The 14,943-nt window shown below is 45.9% G+C and overlaps 7 pseudogenes; all 7 read left to right on the forward strand.

The window, feature by feature from the left end:
* Nucleotides 1–7,561: 7,561 nt before the first annotated feature.
* Nucleotides 7,562–7,680, forward strand: LOC143936770 (5S ribosomal RNA; annotated as a pseudogene).
* Nucleotides 7,681–7,781: 101 nt separating this feature from the next.
* LOC143937169 (5S ribosomal RNA) lies at nucleotides 7,782–7,900 on the forward strand (annotated as a pseudogene).
* A 101-nt stretch (nucleotides 7,901–8,001) lies between these two features.
* LOC143937437 (5S ribosomal RNA) lies at nucleotides 8,002–8,120 on the forward strand (annotated as a pseudogene).
* A 322-nt stretch (nucleotides 8,121–8,442) lies between these two features.
* LOC143936377 (5S ribosomal RNA) lies at nucleotides 8,443–8,561 on the forward strand (annotated as a pseudogene).
* Nucleotides 8,562–8,661: 100 nt separating this feature from the next.
* On the forward strand, nucleotides 8,662–8,780 carry LOC143937317 (5S ribosomal RNA; annotated as a pseudogene).
* Nucleotides 8,781–11,050: 2,270 nt separating this feature from the next.
* LOC143936967 (5S ribosomal RNA) lies at nucleotides 11,051–11,169 on the forward strand (annotated as a pseudogene).
* A 3,454-nt stretch (nucleotides 11,170–14,623) lies between these two features.
* On the forward strand, nucleotides 14,624–14,742 carry LOC143937075 (5S ribosomal RNA; annotated as a pseudogene).
* Nucleotides 14,743–14,943: the final 201 nt, after the last annotated feature.

The following is a 14,943-nucleotide window of genomic DNA, read 5'->3' on the forward strand; positions in this document are numbered from 1 at the left end:
TTGTCAGTGGTGATATCAATGTGACAGTTAATGTGGAGAACTACAACTATACAAAATAGAGCAAAAGAGTGCTAAGTTTATTTTGCAGAGTGTAAGTATTGCAGTGAGACGATATTGCTTTTGAAAGATTTGTATTATTATACATAGCACTGTTAGCAGACCAATAGGACAATTTACATGGCTTAATATTGCAGAGCGTAATTTATCAGGAAAGAGATCCAAAGCGTTAGTTGCAGTAGCTTCATAAAACTGAGAAATCGTTGCATTACTCTCAATTTAAAAGTTGTTCCGGTAGCACTGAAAAGACGATATTAGATGAGTGATCTACACATTTCGTTTACTATTGCAGAGAGATACCGGCTAAATGTTAATATGTTAATATGTGCTGCGTGTAAGGTAGAAATTAGATGGTTTAGTGTGAGCTGGTTTACCAGGATTTAGAGATAGTAATCTGTTTATACTAATAATAAATATAGCAAAATAACTCTAAAATTAATATTGAGACAGTATATACAGGTCGGGTTTAAGTGGAAATACACGAAATAACAGCAACGATGTGTAGGTTTTTATCAATCAGGTTCATTACGTGTCTTTAATCATGTAGTGAATATACCCCAAATATAGCACAAGGATGAGAAAGCATAATAACTAACATGGCAAAAAGACAAACTGCATTAGAAATGTGAATATGTGAATATGAATTAGAGATAAAATGCCAAATCCCAAGGGCTACGTACAGCAAAGTGTGAGCTAAGCAGCTAAATATTCTGCAATAGCAGAGATTAAGTATTGCAGTCGAAATGAGATCGGAAGCGTTAGTTGCAGTAGCTCCAAAATTACTCTTAATATGTGCAGCGTGTAAAGAAGCAGTAAGATGGTTTTGTATTATCCTAAAATTAGCAGTATACGTAATAAAGGTGAGTAGGTAACCTGGATTTAGACATAGCAAACTCTATAATCTAATTTAGCAAAATTAGAAAGGATAATAATGAGACAGTATATATTGGTCGAGTTTAAGTGGAAATACACGAAATATCTAGCTTACCTTTACATTGTTCAATATAGCGTTGCAAAGTAAGGCAGAATGTCGGAATAGCAATTAGATGAGATGATTGCTGTAATCATGAAATATCAGCAACGACTAGGTTTCTATCGGATGAGAAAGTATAATAACTGGCAAAGTATGACATGGCAAAGAGACAAATTGCATTAGAGATGTGAGATGGACATGAAATGTCAATCCCCATTAGTTACTTACATGTAAACGCGGCTACATACAGCAAAGTGTGAGTTAGCAGCTAAAGGGTATTTAAGAGTAAATTGACGTAGCTTGAAAATTCCAACGTGTAAATCGTTCCATTAATTTTGTTACGCACGAAGACGGCTTACAATGACTGTTTTCCGTTTCCACTGGTTATCGGCATAATGTATCAGTAACCATGAACATTAATATTGACAAATTAGGAAAATATTGAGGCAGTATATATAGGTCGAGATAAAATGAATACACAAAAGGGATCAAGGGATAGTTGCAAAGTAATATCCTCATTAAGGCAGAATGTCGGAATAGCAATGAGATTCGATGGTTGCAACATAAAACGAAATATGAGCACGGCTAAAATACAAAAAAACAGTACATACTTTAAGAGTACAGTAGAATATAGTATAAATTATTTAAGATTAAATAGACTTAGAATGAAAAAAATCTAAGTTTAAATCGTTGAGTAAATCGTTGAGTAAATCGTAAATTTATCAGCTAAGTTAACGCTGAGATTATGATTAATTTCACAGTTCCATTACGCGGTCCTTTTCCACTGGTTTAGTCATAATTTAATATCAGTAATTGCTATCAGTAAATATTAAAATTGTAAGACGGTTCACGGTTATGTGGAATTGATATGGATTTAAAAGCGGTACATTAATTTTCTGAAGCATATGGCAGAAAGACGGCTTACACTGCTTTTCTCACATTTTGCTGCGGTAAAAAGAAATGTTTTGTCACTGTGTTTTAACTGTGACAGTTAAGGTGGAGAAAAAGAAGTAATACAGAAAATAGAGTCAAACAGTGGAAATGTTTATTTGTCATGACAGCTGATACTGGTTGAGCAATAAAACTGTTTTATTAAGATGTAAGACTAGTTTTATTCTCTACATATAGGCTTTTCAGAGAGTTGTATAATATAGGCGACCAATAGGACATTTAAATGGCTTAATATTGTAGGGAGGAAGTATCGCTGTTCAAAGGAAAGAGATTGAAAGCTTAGCTTGAAGATGGCCGAGAAATAGTTGCGTTAGTCTAAATTTAAAGGATATGCCGGTACCAATGAGAAAGCTTATATTAGACTAGTTGATCTTTGCATTACACAATCTTATTATTATTATTATTAAGATCATAGTGCAGAGAGATACTCAGTTAATGTCAGAGATACTCGGTTAATGTCAGAAAAGCAATAAAACTGTTTACATCGTTAGCGAGCGATAGTTACATTACTCTTAGTATGTGCAGCATGTCTGGTAGAAAATGGATGGTTTTGTGAACATTTTGCATTACCGTACAATTAGCGGTATAACTTATCGAAGTGAATAGATTTAAGTGGATTTTGAGATAGTACTCTCGATTTATAATAAGAAATAAAGAAAAATAAGTCAGGATGGTGTGTCAGGACTGTCACATACTCAATGTGACAGTTGATGTGGAGAATTACAAATATGCAAAATAGAGCAAAAGAGTACATGGTTTATTTTGATGTATGATAGTTTTATTGCATGCTTGATGTGGATGATTAAAATCGTGTAGTGGTCTATATTTAGCATAAGAATGAAAAGGCATAACATGGCAATGAGACAAACTCCATTAGAGATGTGAGCTAGATGAAATGATGAAATGTCTCTGTATAGCCCAGATTGTCTTCTGTTATCACTTAGCCTACCCTCTAAATTCACTAGCCTCTCTATTTACACCAGCAGGTTTACACTATATGCACTACCCAGTCTTCTGTATACACTGTCAGCTTTGATGTATACCCAAGCCTGTCTTCTGTATACACTAGTTTCTCTATATGCACTGTCCTTTCTGTATACTCTCGACCCTCTCTATACTTTAACCTCTCTATATACACTAACATCTTTGTATATACTAGCCTCTCTTTAAATTAGCCTCTCTGTGTACCCCAGCCTCACTGTTGACTCTAGCATCTCTGTATACTCAAGCCTATCTACATACACGAGTCTGTATTGTGTATTCACTAGCCTTTCTTCTGTATGCTGTAGTTTTCTATATATACCAGCTTCTCTGTACACCCTAGCACTGTAACAGTGCTAGGTTCCTGTATTACAGAAACAGAACACCAGCAATAAGGTGTATACTGTGCAGGAGGCACACAACACCCACTCTAACTTCTGCACTGCAGATGCATGTATTGCAGAAATTGAACACCAGTAATAAAGGGTAGCTTCAGGTGTGTACTGTGCAGGAGGCACATAAAACCCACTGTAACAGTGCTAGGTTCCCAAGCAGTAAAGACACTGTCCCTGCCTATCGTCCTCTTTCCCTGACCACCGCAACACACTATACAAGGCCGCCGCGCTGGCGGCCTTATATAGTGTGGGGTGTGTACTAAACCCCCCTGAGCTATAATTGGCCACAGGAATCCTGCCTGTGGTGAATTGTGGCTCTCCTCACAGAGGATGTTACATCTGTTCTTATTATATAGAACCTATTATGCTCCTCGTAAACTTTTTCAGTTTGGCCGGACGCAAGTTGCCCCCGATGCGGGAACATGGAGGGAGACATGATGCACATGTTTTGGAGATGCCCAAAGTTGATCCGCTACTGGACAGAGGTGACAGGAACCATTGATCGGGTGTTTGGAACCTCCACCAGGATGGAGGCAAAGTATTGTCTCCTGGGATTAGTTGAAGGAGTTGGAAACCCGGGAAGTAGCCAGATGGCAGTTCTGAAATGCCTATTTCAGGCAAGGAAACTGATTGCCCAACCCTGCTTAGCCTCCAATGTTGGCAATGACTTGTTTTTTTTCGCTTGTTTCCCAAGATGACCATGTTGGCGTTTGTCAAGATGGTTGAGAGTGCCCGAAGAGATCGCCTATGGCCCCATCACCTTGAAAGTGCCTGATCTTGTCTGATCTCGGAGGCTAAGCATTGTTGGGCCTGATTAGTAACTGGATGGGAGACAAACTGGGAATACCAGGTGCCATAGGATTCTTTTTATGTTGTTGGCGTTGACATGGTTTTTTTTTCCGCTTGTTTCCCAAGGTGATCATCTTGGCATTTGTCAAGAGGGCTGAGAGAGCCCAAAGAAATCTCCTACGGCCACATCCCCCTGAAAGTGCCCGATCTCATCTGATCTGAGAGGCTAAGCAGGGTCCGGCCTGGATAGTACCTAATTAAAGGTGCCGTAGGAATCTTTTTATATTGTTGGCTTTGACCTGTTTTTCTTTCGCTTGTTTCCCAAGGTGACCATTTTAGCATCAGTCAAGAGTTTTGAGTATGTCCCAAAGCGTTTGCCTGAGGTCACATCACCCTGAAAGCGCCCGATCTCAGAGGCTAAGCAGGGTCTGGGTCAGATGGGAGACCGCCAGGGTCTATGTTGTTGGCGTTGACCTGTTTTTTTTCACTTGTTTCCCAAGATAACCATCTTGGTATTTGTCAAAAGGGTTGAGAGTGTCTAAATAGAACACCTATGGCCACATCACCCTGAAAGCGCACAATCTCATCTGATCTCGGAGGCCTAGCAGTGAACGGCCTGGTTAATACCTGTATGGGAGACCATCTTTGAATACCAGGTGCCGTAGGCTTCTTTTTATGTTGTTGGCGTTTACCTGTTTATTTTCGCTTGTTTCCCAAGGTGACCAACTTGGCGTTTAACAAGAGGGTTGAGAGTGCCCAAAGAGATCACCTACGGCCCCATCACCCTGAAAGCGCCCAATCTCATCTGATCTCAGAGGCTAAACAGTGTCGGGCCTGGTTAGTACCTGGATGGGAGACAACCTGAAAATACCAGGTTCCATAGGCTTCTTTTTATGTTGTTGGCTTTGAACTGTTTTTTTTGCTTGTTTCTCAAGGCGACCATCTTGGCGTTTGTCAAGAGGGGTGGGCGTGTCTTGAAGAGAACGCTTACGGCCACATCACCCTGAAAGCACCCAATCTCGTCTGATTTCAGAGGCTTAGCAGCGTCAGGCCTGGTTAGTACCTGGATGGGAGACTGCCTGGGAAGACCAGGTGACATAGAAGGATCTGGCCTGGTTAGTGTCTTGATTGGGAGATCGCCTGGGAATACTGGATGCCATAGGATTCTTTTTTTGTTGTTGGCTTTGACCTGTTTTTTTTCCCTTGTTTCCCAAGGTGACCATCTTGGCATTTGTCAAGAGGGTTGAGAGTGCACAAAGAAATTTCCTACGGGCACAACACCCTGAAAGCGCCCAATCTCGTTTGGTCTCAGAGGCTAAGCAGGGTTGGGCCTGGTTTGTACCTGGATGGGAGACCGCCTGGGTTTTCCAGAGCCGGTCATGTCCAGAACCCTGGGGTTCTTCTGGGTCCCGAAGGCTAGTAAGGAGACAAGGCATAGTCAAAATGGAGGATGGGGGAAGAAGAGAGTGCAAAGACGGAGAGAGAGGAGGTGGGGGGATGGTGGCGGGGAAAAAAAGAAAAATAAAGACAAAAAGGGAGGGGGGGGGAATGCCACCCAGGGCAGACATGGCCTACGTAGGTAAACGTTAGATGTTCAGTTGTTTTCTGGGACAGAGGCACTGCTCACCTCCCGAATGTAGTCTCGAGTACCAGTAAAATACCTCCAGGGCCTCCATGTAACACTAAATGCCTCTTCAGTGTTGTGAAGGGTGGCGGCCAATTCTTCCATCCGGAGAATATGATTGACTTTGGAATACCACAGCACCTTGGATGGGGGCTGAGGCTGCCTCCAAAGTGCGGGAATGCAGGCCCAGGCGGCATTCAGGAGTTGCATCGTGAGGGTTTTTTTGTATTTTCGAACAGGCTGTTGGGTCAAGTGTAGAAGGCATGCTGCTGGGAACCCAAAAGTTCCTCAAGGCCGGGCATGCCCAGAAAAGTTGTCCCATGGTCCCCGTATCTGAATTTCACCTTCAACAAACATCCGGGATCAATCTATCCATTTTATTCAGAAGGTATGGGACTCTATACCAGCGTGAGACTATCTTGTATCCTTATTCTTGATATTGGTTTGCGATGGAAGCTTTATGTACTAAGGTCAGGATCTTCCCTATCTGTTGTGGGGTAAATGTGATGCCTAAGTCCCTCTCCCATTTGTGGATAAATGGTGGGGGGTCGACTCCTCCTCCTGACTACTCAATAGGTTGTACAGGAGGGAGAGGGTGTGTCGCACAGGTTCCTTTTTGTGACAGATGGATTCATAGGGCGTCAGGTCTCTAGGAGTGTAGGGGGCCCTTTGTATGGCCAGAAGAAAGTGACGAAGTTGATAAGCACTAAACAAGTCAAGCGGAGGGTCAGAAAGCTCGGCGACAGATTGCATGGTCGGGAGCCCTCCCGAGGGCCACACCTCTCCCAGACGCTGTTTCCCCACCACTGTCAACTGTCGCAGTTTCTTGTTGGTAAATCCCGGTGGGAAGTCTGGATTACCTATTACCGGAGTCATTGGTGATGGCAGGGGAGCAATGTGTGTGCAGCGGAACAACCTCCGCACAACAGCCAACGTAGCTCCCACTACGGGGTGACCTCTGTGGTCTTTTGGTAGGGAGGACAGGAGCCACGGGGAGGTCAATAGGGGATCTATCCTCAATCTCCATCTCCATCCACTGCTTGTGTGGGCCATTACAATGCCAATCAACGACTCTCGCTAGCAGAGTCACTCTGTAGTATTGTCTGAGATCTGGGAGACCCAGACCCCCCTTGTCCTTTGGTCTGGCAAGCAATTGCAAACGGGCTCTGGGCGGTTTGCACGCCCAAATAAAGTCCCGGAGCAGCACCTGCAGATGTCTGAAAAAAATTGGGGGTAACCGGATCGGTAATGTCTACGCCGCAATTTTGTGGTGTGCCGAGGGTTTGGATATGCCAGTAATATTCGGGTCATTCCGAACGTGACACATAAGTGGTTCCAGTGTCAGAATAAAAATTAAGGGAGACAGAGGGCACCCCTGCCTCGTCCCATTAGTGATGGGGAAAGAGTCCGAGCACCACTCGTTCACCCGTACCGCTGCCGACGGCGTGGAGTAAAGCGACATTACCCAGCTCATCATGTTGGGGCCAAGACCTATATGTTCCAGGGTGGCCTGCATAAAGTGCCAGGCCACCCTGTCAAAGGCCTTCTCCGCGTCCGTTGACAACATAAGCAAGGGCCTTCCCTGTACATGCGCCGCATGGATTAAATTGAGGACTCGGGCCGTATTGTCTCTAGCTTCCGACTTATTTTTATTTTTTTTGCTTGTTTCCCAAGGTGACCAAGGTCCCAAGGTCTTTTTATGTTGTTGACATTGACCTGTTTTTTTTCGCTTGTATCTCAAGGTGACTATCTTGGCATTTGTCAAGAGGGTTGAGAATGCCCAAAGAGATTGCCTATGGGCACATAACCCTGAAAGCGCCCGATCTCCTCTGATCTCAGAAGCTAAACAGGGTTGGGCCTTGCTAGTACCTGGATTGGAGACCACATGGGAATACTAGGTGCTTTAGGCTTCCTTTTATGTTGTTGGCCTTGACCTGTTTTTTTTTTCACTTGTTTCCCAAGGTGACCATCTTGGTGTTTGTCAAGAGGGTTGAAAGTGCCGGAAGAGATTGCCTACGGGCACATCACCCTGAAAGCACCCGATCTCGTTTGATGTTGGAGGCTAAGAAGAGTCGGGCCTTGTTAGTACCTGGATGGGAGACCGCCTGGGAATACCAGGTGTCGTAAACTTCTTTTTATGTTGTTGGCGTTGACCTGTTTTTTTTCCGCTTGTTTCCCAAAGTGACCATCTTGGTGTTTGTCAAGAGGGTTGAGAGTGCCTGAAGAGAAATTCCTATGGCCACTTCACTCTGAAAGCACCCAATCTCGTCTGATCTTGGAGGCTAAGAAGAGTCGGGCCTGGTTAGTACCTGGATGGGAGACCACCTGGGAATACCAGTTATTGTAGGCTTCTTTTTATGTTGTTGGCGTTGATTCGTTTTTTTTTTTTATGCTTGTTCCCCAAGGTGACCATTTTGGCATTTGTCAAGAGGGTTGAGAGTGCCCAAAGAGATCGCTTACAGCAGCATCACCCTGAAAGAGCCCTATCTCTTCTCTTCTCTGAGTCTAAGAAGGGTTGGGCCTAGTTAGTACCTGGATGGGAGATAGCGTTGGAATACCAGGTGCCGTATTCTTCTTTTTATGTTGTTGACATTGACCTGTTTTTTTTCGCTTGTATCTCAAGGTGACTATCTTGGCATTTGTCAAGAGGGTTGAGAATGCCCAAAGAGATTGCCTATGGGCACATAACCCTGAAAGCGCCCGATCTCCTCTGATCTCAGAAGCTAAACAGGGTTGGGCCTTGCTAGTACCTGGATTGGAGACCACCTGGGAATACTAGGTGCTGTAGGCTTCTTTTTACGTTGTTGGCCTTGACCTGTTTTTTTTCCACTTGTTTCCCAAGGTGACCATCTTGGCGTTTGTCAAGAGGGTTGAGAGAGCCCGAAGAGATCACCTACGGCCCCATCACCCTGAAAGCGCCCAATCTCGTCTGATCTCGGATGCTAAACAGTGTCGGGCCTGGTTAGTACCTGGATGGGAGACCGCCTGGGAATACCAGGTGCCATAGGCTTCTTTTTTATTTTATTTTTTTATTTAGTAGTATGCGACATACAATGCAAAGGCAACTTCACAGAATGTGTGATACAAATAGTTACAAACAAACGATCATATTGCATGGATATCAGAGCCAATGGTAAGAAGTCTGAGGAGAATAGCACGTGTACAGCTTTGCGGTCATATCAAGATGAGATTAAAGCTCCATCTCATTGGGATCCTCTACCACTTAAAATATTATTGATACCAGCCCTGCTACCCTCGAAGAGTTTAGATATCCATAGATAGGGGAAGAGTATTGTGTAGTAGTCAAATGGGGTCGGAACATACCATTTTCTTTTCCCTTTTTTGAGTTAAGAAGAGAAATAGTAGAACTGAAAGGAGGGAGAAGGGGAAAGAGAAGATTGGGGAAGGAAATGGCAGAAAAGGAAAAGAAGGGGTAAGGGGGTGTCGTGGGTAGAGTGGATAGGGTGGGGTCCCCTCTCAGGGAGCAAGAGACGCCCTCAGCTCACCAGCTCATCAGCTGTCCAACGTTTGGAACAGCGATCTCCAACGATCATCATGAGCTTACTATGTCTCGCGGAGGTATTCTTCGGAAAAGCGAAACTGGGTCCAGTAGAACCATCTGTTCCCATGCTCCTCCGTTTTATCCCTCATTGTGGCAGTCAGGTCTTCCATTCGTTCAATATCATTTACCCTTGCGAACCCGCGCCATCTCCTGCTCTAGCTTGACCCATAGCTTCAGTTCCCCATGCCGCTGTCTTATCACATATGGTCCCCCATCGGATAGTGTCCGCTGTGTACTGCGCATGCGCAGTACACAGCAACACAGATTCCGAAAATTGCAGAGCATGAACGGCGCCTGCGCACTGAGTCCAGGTTCTATCCCCACTATCCAAGTGGACATAGAGTAAGAATATAAAAGAGCCGAGCGCAGCGACGCCGAGCCCGAAGCGTGGCGAGCGAAGCTCGCCTGCGAGGGGCCCTCTAATATTCACAACCCTATGTCCGCTTGGATGGTGGGGCTACCACCTCCACTCACCGCGCAGGTGCCGTTCAGCTTCGGAGATTTTCCGAAGCTTCGTCTGCTCCGTACTGCACATGTGCAGTACGGCGCAGACACTATATCATGGCCGGGCAGTATATGGCAGAACACCGGCACCAGTCAACCACCGGTGTCATGTGCGTCGCTGTGTAACATAGAGCCGGGTCCGGGAAGCCAATACCTCCCCGCAATTTCGGTCGCAATAGCATTGCCCTACCAATACGCATATGTTTTCCGCGCCAGAGGAACTTGATAAAGATTGAGCGAACCGCATGAAAGAAAGTTTGGGGTATTTTGATAGGTAAGGCTTGTAGTAGATACAGAAGTCGTGGTATCGCGTTCATCTTCAACACATTACAGCGTCCGAACCATGACAGAGCTAGTGGGTCCCATCTTTTAAGGTCCGCTGTAAGGCCGCGTACACACGGGCGGACTGTTCGCCCAACTTTGTCCGCTGAACAGTGTTTCAGCGGACAGTCCGCTCGTGTGTGGGCTTCAGCGGACAGTTTCAGCGGACAGTCTGTCGAACAAAGTTTTTCGGAATTTCCGTAAGACAGTCCGCTGAAACTTGGTTTCAGCGGACAGTCCGCTCATGTGTAGGCTTGTTAGACAAACTAAGTTTCGCGCATGCTCAGAAAGGATTTACACGGCGAAGGTTGCATTGCAGTGTATTGGACGTCGAATTTCTCGTCCCGTCGTACGTGCCGTTCACGTCATCGCGCACGCTTTCAGCGGACTGTTCGTTCATCGTGTGTGGTCAAGTCCGCTCATGCAAATTTTGAGCGGACTGTTTGTCGGATTGTTTGACAAACTAAGTTGGGCGAACAGTCCGCCGGGGGGTACGCGGCCTAAGCCCATAGGCTTCTTTTTATGTTGTTGGCTTTGACCTGTTTTTTTTGCTTGTTTCTCAAGGCGACCATCTTGGCGTTTGTCAAGAGGGTTGGGCGTGTCTTGAAGAGAACGCTTACGGCCACATCAACCTGAAAGCACCCGATCTCGTCTGATTTCAGAGGCTAAGCAGCGTCAGGCCTGGTTAGTACCTGGATGGGAGACTGCCTGGGAAGACCAGGTGCCATAGAAGGATCTGGTCTGGTTAGTGTCTTGATTGGGAGATCGCCTGGGAATACTGGATGCCGTAGGCTTCTTTTTATGTTGTTGGCTTTGACCTGTTTTTTTTAGCTTGTTTCCCAAGGTGACCATCTTGGCCTTTGTCAAGAGGCTTCAGAGTGCCCAAAGACAGTGCCTACGGCCAAATCACCATGAAAGAGCCCAATCTCATCTCATCTCGGAGGCTAAGCAGCGATGGGCCTGGTTAGTACCTGGATGGGAGACAGCTTGGGAATACCAGGTGCCGTAGGCTTCTCATTATGTTGTCGGCGTTGACCTGTTTTTTTTCCCTTGTTTCTCAAGGTGACCATCTTGGCATGTGTCAAGAGGGTTGAGAGTGCACAAAGAAATTGCCTACGAGCACAACACCCTGAAAGCGCCCAATCTCGTTTGGTCTCAGAGACTAAGCAGGGTTGGGCCTGGTTTGTACCTGGATGGGAGACCGTCTGGGTTTTCCAGATGCCGCAGGCTTATTTTTATGTTGTTGGTGTTGACCTGTTTTTTTCGCTTGTTTCCCAAAGTGATCATCTTGGCATTTGTCAAGAGGGTTGAGAGTGCCTAAGGAGATAGCTTGCAGCCGCATCACCCTGAAAGCACCCTATCTCTTCTGATCTCAGAGGCTAAGAAGGGTTGGGCCTAGTTAGTACTTGAATGGGAGACGGCCTTGGAATACCAGGTGCCGTATTCTTCTTTTTATGTTGTTGGCGTTGACCTGTTTTTTTTCGCTTGTTTCCCAGGGTGACTATCTTGGCATTTTTCAAGAGGGATGAGAGTGCCCAAAGAGATTGCCTATGGGCACATCACCCTGAAAGCGCCCAATCTCCGCTGATCTCAGAGGCTAGAAAGGGTCGCGCCTTGTTAATACCTGGATGGGAGACCGCCTGGAAATACTAGGTGCGTTAGGCTTCTTTTTATGTTGTTGGCGTTGACTTGTTTTTTTTGTTTGTTTCCCAAGGTGACTATCTTGGCGTTTGTCAAGAGGGTTGAGCATGCCTGAAAAAATCTACTATGGCTGCATCACCCTGAAAGAGCCAAATCTCATTTGATCTCAGAGGCTAAGCAGGGTTGGGACCTGGTTAGTACCTGGATGGGAGACTGCCTGGGATTTCTCGATGCCATAGGCTTTTTTTTTAAGTTGTTGGCATTGACTTCTTTTTTTTTTTTTTTATTCTTTTATTAAGTATAAGTAGAACAACATAAATATAACAGTCAACCATACAGCATGACCCAGGGTCACAATTACATGGGAACATAACATAGGCAGCCAAATAACTCTGGGTTCTCAGAGCGGAGTCCTAGAGTTTCATGCAGAAAAGAGAGAAACCCCACCTCCGACATGTAGTACAGTATAACTAATGCAGCTCCGTTCGGACAAATGTAATCATGGAGAACAACTGGGACCACAGCGAGCCAGCTTATCATGACCTATGTGAACCAGAGTAAAATATGAGCCGGTCATGTCCAGAACCCTGGGGTTCTTCTGGGTCCCAAAGGCTAGTAAGGAGACAAGGCATAGTCAAAAGGGAGGACGGGGGAAGAAGAGAGTGCAAAGACGGATGGCGGCGGGGAAAAAAAGAAAAATAAAGACAAAAAGGGAGGGGGGGGAATGCCACCCAAGGCAGACATGGCCTACGTAGGTAAACGTTAGATGTTCAGTCATTTTCTGGGACAGGGGCGCTGCTCACCTCCCGAATGTAGTCTCAAGTACCAGTAAAATACCTCCAGGGCCTCCATGTAACACTAAATGCCTCTTCAGTGTTGTGAAGGGTGGCGGTCAATTCTTCCATTCGGAGAATATGATTGACTTTGGAATACCACAGCACCTTGGATGGGGGCTGAGGCTTCCTCCACAGTGTGGGAATGCAGGCCCGGGCGGCGTTCAGGAGTTGCATCGTGAGGGTTTTTTTGTATTTTCGAACAGGCTGTTTGGTCAAGTGTAGAAGGCACGCTGCTGGGTTGTCTGTGATATCTACATTTCTGAGAGTTTTTATCGTCCCGGTCACCTCCACCCAAAAGTTCCTCAAGGCCGGGCATGCCCAGAAGATGTGTCCCATGGTCCCCGTATCTGAATTGCACCTCCAACAAACATCCGGGATCGATCTATTCATTTTATTCAGAAGGTATGGGACTCTATACCAGCGTGAGACTATCTTGTATCCTGATTCTTGATATTGGTTTGCGATGGAAGCTTTATGTACTAATGTCAGGATCTTCCCTATCTGTTGTGGGGTAAATGTGATGCCATTTGTGGATAAATGGTGGGGTCGACTCCTCCTGACTACTTAATAGGTTGTACAGGAGGGAGAGGGTGTGTCGTTCCTTTTTGTGACAGATGGATTCATAGGGCGTCAGGTCTCTAGGAGTGTAGGGGGCCCTTTGTATGGCCAGAAGAAAGTGATGAAGTTGATAAGCACTAAACAAGTCAAGCGGAGGGTCAGAAAGCTCGGCGACAGTTTGGGTGGTCGGGAGCCCTCCCGAGGGCCACACCTCTCCCAGACACTGTTTCCCCACCACTGTCAACTGTCGCAGTTTCTTGTTGGTAAATCCCGGTGGGAAGTCTGGATTACCTATAACCGGAGTCATTGGTGACGGCAGGGGAGCAATGTGTGTGCAGCGGAACAACCTCCGCACAACAGCCAACGTAGCTCCCACTACGGGGTGATCTCTGAGGTCTTTTGGTAGGGAGGACAGGAGCCACGGGGAGGTCAATAGGGGAATTGATCCATCCTCAATCTCCATCTCCACCCACTGCTTGTGTGGGCCATTACAATGCCAATCAACGACTCTCGCTTGCAGAGTCGCTCTGTAGTATTGTCTCAGATCTGGGAGACCCAGACCCCCCTTGTCCTTTGGTCTGGCAAGCAATTGCAAACGGGCTCTGGGCAGTTTGCGCGCCCAAATAAAGTCCTGGAGCAGCACCTGCAGTTGTCTGAAAAAAATTGGGGGTAACCGGATCGGTAATGTCTGGAACAAGTATAAGATCCGCGGGAGGGCCGTCATTTTGAATGCATTACAGCGCTCGAACCAGGTCAGTGTTAAAGCATGCCAGTTTCCCAAATCAGATTTCAGTCTATTCAGGAGAGGGACAAAATTAAGCGGGTACAATTGCACCAAATCCGCTGCGATGTCAACGCCCAGGTAAAGTATAGATTGTTCAGCTAAGTAGAATGGAAAAGCGGAGCGTAGCCTCTTGGCCTCACCATCCGGGACCGACATATTCAATACAGCCGACGGTGCAATTGATTTTATAGTTTGATAGGGTGCCGTATCGCCGGAGAGCCGCGAGTATATTGGGAAGCGAAATGTGTGGATTGGAGACGAAAAAAATTTGATTGTCAGCGTACGCCGCAATTTTGTGGTGTGCCGAGGGTTTGGATATGCCAGTAATATTTGGGTCATTCCGAACGTGACACATAAGTGGTTCCAGTGTCAGAATAAAAATTAGGGGAGACAGAGGGCACCCCTGCCTCGTCCCATTAGTGATGGGGAAAGAGTCTGAGCATTCTGAAAGCACCCAATCTCGTCTGATCTTGGAGGCTAAGAAGAGTCAGGCCTGGTTAGTACCTGCATGGGAGACCACCTGGGAATACCAGTTATTGTAGGCTTCTTTTTATGTTGTTGGCGTTGATTAGTTTTTTTTTCTCGCTTGTTTCCCAAGGTGACCATCTTGGTGTTTGTCAAGAGGGTTGAGAGTGCCTGAAGAGATTGCCTATGGCCACATCACTCTGAAAGCACCCAATCTCGTCTGATCTTGGAGGCTAAGAAGAGTCGTGCCTGGTTAGTACCTGGATGGGAGACCACCTGGGAATACCAGTTATTGTAGGCTTCTTTTTATGTTGTTGGCGTTGATTCGTTTTTTTTTCCGCTTGTTTCCCAAGGTGACCATCTTGGCATTTGTCAAGAGGGTTGAGAGTGCCCAAAGAGATCGCTTACAGCAGCATCACCCTGAAAGAGCCCTATCTCTTCTCTTCTCTGAGGCTAAGAAGGGTTGGGCCTAGTTAGTTCCTGGATGGGAGATGGCGTTGGA

The sequence above is a fragment of the Lithobates pipiens genome, unplaced genomic scaffold, assembly GCF_037356315.1.
Source record: "Lithobates pipiens isolate NorthernLeopardFrog02 unplaced genomic scaffold, aLitPip1_a1.2 Scaffold_28, whole genome shotgun sequence".
Lineage (NCBI taxonomy): Eukaryota > Metazoa > Chordata > Amphibia > Anura > Ranidae > Lithobates > Lithobates pipiens.